Here is a 6,000-nt window from a genome sequence, read left to right on the forward strand (position 1 = left end):
GTTCTTCATGCAGGATGTATTCACGATGCACATCGAAGATTTTGTCACATGTCTTGGCAAGCGCTGGCAAAAATGCCTGGGTTGGTTGAAGGTTTGAACATCAAACCCTGTAAATTTCACATGAAATGTGTATCTAGTGCAGAGAACAAGGTGAAGGTTGCTCCAAAAGGCAAGGAGTCTAGCAGGCAGGCTTCCAAACCCTACCAGCTAGTGCACGCAGACCTGGTTGGTCCTCTTGCGCCCTCTTTGGGAGGAGCAAGGTACTTCATGGTTCTAATTGATTCTTTTTCCAGGTACATTCATGTGTTTATGCTCAAGCAGAAATCGCAAGCATTTCCTAGGTTCAAGGCATTCTGTGCTTGGTTGGAGAATGCTCACGGTAAACGTATCGGCTGTCTGTTTACTGATCGAGGCGGGGAGTTCACTTCTCAGCAGTTTGAAGCTTTCCTGACTGAGAAGGGAATCCAACATGACTTGTCAACGCCTAGATCGCCATGGATGAATGGGCTTGCGGAGCGAGCAAATCAAACGTTGCTGCAAGGACTAAAAACCTTGTTGCATGATGCCAACCTCCCTGAGAAGTTCTGGGGGGAGGCTCTCTCGAATTTTGTTTACACTTTTAACAGGAGTTTGTCATCACCTATTGGTTGCACTCCCTATGAGAAGATGTTTGGTAAGAAACCAAATGTCAAGCACATGAGAATCTTTGGTTCTGACATGTGGGTACACACCCCACAGAGCAACAAGCTTGGGGAGCGTGGGGCACATGGTTTGTTCATGGGGTACGAAAAAGGTGCATACAGGGTATGGATGACTAACTCTAAATCCATAAAGTTCACAAGGAGTGTTGAGTACAATCCTAAGTGGGGGGGAAATGTGGGAATTTTCCAGAGTTACCCAGAGGAGGATGAAGGTGATGTGAAGAAAACAGATCATGCTGAGAAAGCTGAGGAAACTGAGGATGATGATGATGATGATGATGATGATGATGATCAGAGTTCGGATTCCAGTTCAGTGGGCGGCACTGCTGCTGGTGTCAGTGACAGTGACGACACAGCAGACTACAAGAGCGCAAAGGCCTCAGTCAGACCATCTGATGCGTCTGACAATGAACTGGAAGAACCACTGTTCACCATTGGTCATTTTTCTCCTAAGAAAGAGGAGATGAGTCCAGAAGACTCACGTCAGGTTCGCAGGTCTGAAAGGTGGACCAAAGGCAAACCTCCGAAGAGATTTGCTGATGAGTTTGCTAAGACGGCAACTGCTGTTCTTAGTAGCTCAGAGAAGGTGTGGGAACCTTCAAGCTTCAAAGAGGTTCAGGAGTTAACCTCTAAAGATGCTGAGCCTTGGCTAAATGCCATGAAGGCTGAAGTTGATTCCTTGAACAGGAACCAAACTTGGGAATTGGTACCGGTAGTCCCAGGGATGAGACTGGTTGGCAGCAAATGGGTCTTCAAGGCCAAGACAGACCAGAATGGCAAGGTTGTCAGACACAAAGCCAGATTGGTTGCCAGAGGTTTTTCACAGGTACCAGGACAGGATTACCACAAGACCTTCTCGCCCACGGTCAAATATGAGAGCATTCAGCTGATGCTCAAGATCGCTGCGGAGGAGAAACTGCATGTTTCCCATCATGACATTAATACAGCTTTTTTGTACGGGATTTTGGGGGAGGAGCTGTACATGCTTCCACCTGACGGGATGCAGATACAGAAGGGAATGGTCTGTAAACTGCGGAAATCCTTGTATGGTCTCAAGCAGAGTGCCAGGTGTTGGAACACAAAACTCACTGAGACGTTGCTTTCTCTAGGTTTTCACCAGGGCAAAGCTGATCCGTGTGTGTTTGTCAAGGAGGAGGGGCAAAACAAACTGTATTGTTTATGTTTTGTTGATGATCTTCTGATGTTTTGGAAGAATCAGGCTTTTTACCAAAGCACCCTAGCTCAACTGAAAGAGCACTTTGACATGAAGGATCTTGGTGAGGTATCCAACTATCTTTCTCTGCAGGTGGAGAGGGACCAAGCAGGTAATTTTCTGGTACACCAAACACAGAAAATTGCTGATGTATTAACCAGGTTGAATTTGGTTGATGCAAACCCAGCAGACACACCGATGGTGACAGGTTACCAGGTAGATAGTACTGCTGAAGCGTTTTCTGACACTACGCTGTACAGATGTATTCTAGGGAAGTTGAATTTCATTGCTAGATGTTCAAGACCTGACATAGCTGTAAGCACTAACCTGCTTAGCAGACATGCTAACAATCCTACTGTTCAGGATTGGAAAGCTCTGAAGCGCATAGCCCGCTATTTGAAAGGGACTTTGCACTACAGGCTGAGGTTCACCAGTCAGAAGACTGGAGGTATTGAAATCTTTGCAGATGCTCGTTTTGGAAGTGACACCACGTATGGTACAAGCACTTCTGGAGTATGCTACATGTACAACCACTGCCTGTTTGACTGGTTGTGCAAAAAGCAGACGACAGTGAGCCTAAGTTCCTGTGAAGCAGAACTCAATGCTCTGTCATTTTCACTCATGGATTGTGAATGGTTGATGCAACTGTTTAAGGACATTGGGGTTTCTGTGAAATGTCCTATACAAGTGTATCAAGACAATAGATCTTGTTTGGCTTTGCTGAACTCGGAGAGTTGCAAGCAAAGAACCAAGTACTTGCAGATTAAGCTACATCGTGCAAGAGAGTGTATTCAGAAAGGACTCATTCAGGTGTCCTACATGCCAGGAAATGAAATTCCTGCTGATCTGTTGTCTAAAGTTGTTAACAGAGAACAACTTAAGGTTTACGTACAAAGGTTGCAATTGGGTTGAACCACAGGTACTACAGGTTACACGGAAAGGGGGAGGATGTTAGGATATTTCCGTTCCACCTTAAAAGGGAGCAGGCTGTGAGTCACAGAGTCTGCGTATTTCCTGTCTCACAGGATGTTTATGTTGTGTCGTTGCTTTCATTTCTTTCTTTGTTGCCTGAGCAGCCGGAGCAGGCGGTCATGTCTTCCTTTGTTCTGACCAACGCTGAATAAACTGTAAATATGCTCTCCTGCTGTGCATCTTTTGCTGTGTGAATTCTGCTGATAGAGTGTGCACCAGCCTAAGAATGTGGCAATCGATATTCTTAAGGCTTCGTGTCGCTATTGCTGATATTGCCTGTCTACGGGAGGTTGATGGATCGTCCGGCAGCCAGCTTGGGGGCTAAGATGGACTTTGTCTCCCTGGCAGTATCCCAACAAAGCATACTTGTATCTGACCATATTTTAATGGACACAGACTTTGATAAATAGCATCCTAGCCATAGTCTAATTTTGTGGAGTTTAAAGCTAAGCATACAAGTTCTGAAAGCATGCTTTGAAAGCCATATGAACTCTAGTATGCTGTCGGGGGAAGAGGAAGGATGTGGTTGGCTGAAATGAAGTCAGATCCTGTACAGATAAATCACTAGTGGAAGCGCCAACAGAAATGTGTACAGATTCCACACGATCATGAGGAAGCCTGAATCTGGGCAGGACCTTGTCTCTTTGCCTGTCATTTGTGGCTGCTCCACCCAGGTCTGAGATGCCTTCCGGAGTGAAACAGTGATCGGGGGGCAGGGGAGGCAAGAGGATGGAGCCGTCTAAACCCCTCCGCGGGTACTTTGAAAACAGACTCCTTTTGTCTGGATCTTCCCCGCGCAAATATGGGTCTGTATGCATTTTGAGCAGAGGAGGAGGGTCTGTGGAACTGCCCACCACTGCGGTGTACTGTTCCCAGGATAGGTAAAGATCATTCAACAGTTTTCAAATCGAAAAACGGTGTTTCATTTTGAGACCCTTTGTAACACCATCCAGTTCATTTAACCACAACCTACGACCCTTGAGGTTTTTACTGAAGCAAAAGGATTGATTCCATCCCTGTATCAAACAGCTGTGATTTGAGGATCGTCTGTTTCATAGCAGCTCCTGTGCCCCTTCCCTCTGCTGCATTTGGCATGAAATTGCCGGTGATTTCCCCAGGAGTAAAAAGGCCTACCTACTCTGGGCTTATTCTTGGGAATTACTTTGCAACAAAGAAGAAAGCTTTTCGTCTTCTGTTTCTTTTCATTTTTATGTTTTCAAAATGCTTGATATCTGACACTGATTTCTGTATATTGTGTTTTCTTTGTTTTTCAAGCTTTCATAAAAAATAGCCTTTGAAACCAGCTGGTACAGTGGTCAGAAGACTTGCCTTCGTTTCCACAGAATGGAGAAGAAAAGTTTGCCCAGCGAATCCCTGGGTGCGACCCCAGAGACCTCTGGCTGCCACCTGGCTGAGCCTTCTCATTGCCAGCTCACTTCGATGCCCTCTGTTCCCAGAGATACCCCTGGAAGAGCTGCTTCCCTTAGCCAGGAAGAGTCGGGGTCCCAGCAGCCTTCCCAGCAGGCCTCCCACATGTCCTCCTCCTTGGGCAGTGCTCCATTGCAGGTCCCCGAGCAGCTTGCCGAAGAAAGGCCCCATGGCACTGGCCAAAGTGCTTCCCTCCCATCTCTGGATGAGGTTTCTTCTTCCCAGTGCACCACCCAGGGAACGGGTCACCAGCGTGCAGCGACGTTCTCTAGCCTGCAGTCTGGGAGTAGGAAAAGTGTGATCTGCTTTGCGGGCATCTCCTTTGAGAGTGCTCTCCAGGAGACCCGGGCTGTTTCCTCTACCTCTAAGTCTCCAGAGGGGTCTGTCCCAGCTCCGAGCACAGCTGACCTGGCTAAAGGCGGCCAGGGGCAAGGCCAGGTAAGTCCAGCTTGAGAGGTAGGGAAAGGGCTTTGAGGCTGCAATGCCCTCCTTGAGTCTCTCCAGCTGCTTTGGACAACTGCCCCCATCCCTGACCCCTGGCCATACCGCCTGGGCCTGGTGAGAGATGGAGCCCCAGAACACCTGGAGTGCACCAGGCTGGGGAAGGATGTCGTGAGGTGGAAGGCAAAAGGAAGGCAGACAGCCCATCCCGGGGTCGGTCCTTTTCCTCCTTCGAGCTTAATGGCTCACCTGAGCCGCCATCCTTTCAACTGGGGAACTCACAAGTTAGGAAGTCCTATGTTATAGTCCCCATCTTCTTGTTATGTCCTGTTGGTGGGGAGAATTGTGCCGTTTTCCTGTGGGTGGGCAGCCAGCCAGCCAGCAGCAGGCTGGCAGGTGGGCCCAGGGAAATGGCTTTGTTGGGGGAGCCTCAGAACTCGTCCTCTGCATGTTTGTTCCCTGTTGCCCCAAAGTGGGAACCGCCTTGCAATTCAGGCTTGTGGCACACAGGTAGAGAAGGGGAGCCGTTTGTCTCTTCAGATGCCTGGGAGAAGAGAGCAGTGGGTGGGGGCAGCCTCTCCTCCCCCTTCTAGAAAGAGGCCTTTGCCAACATGGGTGCAATTCTGCTCCATGTGGGGAAAGTCTTGATCCATCATGGACTTGGGGGGATGCTGCTGCCAGCCAATATGGGCTTTGAAGGATATTTTTTTACTGTAGGCCTGTTTATTCTGCTGCATTTCAATGTTTGCCTATTTTCGGAGCTAGTTGTCAAGTACCTTGAGATTCCCACATAACAGGTTGCAGGTAAATACTCTAAAAATAAGAACTCCCCCCCCCCCATCATGTCACAGAGCCTAAAATAATGCCAACGAGCTCTTCTACCTGGAAGTGCAACATCAGCCCTTCAACACATCAGCATGAGGTGCAGTTGTCGCACGGCTACGACTCACAAGCCATGAATGCAGGTCTGAATAGTGCTCCTTTGGAAACCCCCACCCTCCATGCAGAAAAAGAGCATCTGCCCCTGAAATCCTTTCAGTATAAAGTGTATGAATGACAGGCAGCTAAAAAACTGTCTCCTCGGCTATTTGGCTCATGTGTCTCATAGAACACTTTGTGGGAGAGCTTGCTTGCAGATAGGGATAGTGCATGGTTGGAGAGCCTTTTATTTGTAATTGCTCTGGTTGCTTAGAAGGGTAGTTGGCAGATGAAGTTAATCAAGTCAACTTTAATTGTTTAACCTGC

This window comes from Podarcis raffonei, chromosome W (genome assembly GCF_027172205.1).
Source record: "Podarcis raffonei isolate rPodRaf1 chromosome W, rPodRaf1.pri, whole genome shotgun sequence".
Taxonomy (NCBI): domain Eukaryota; kingdom Metazoa; phylum Chordata; class Lepidosauria; order Squamata; family Lacertidae; genus Podarcis; species Podarcis raffonei.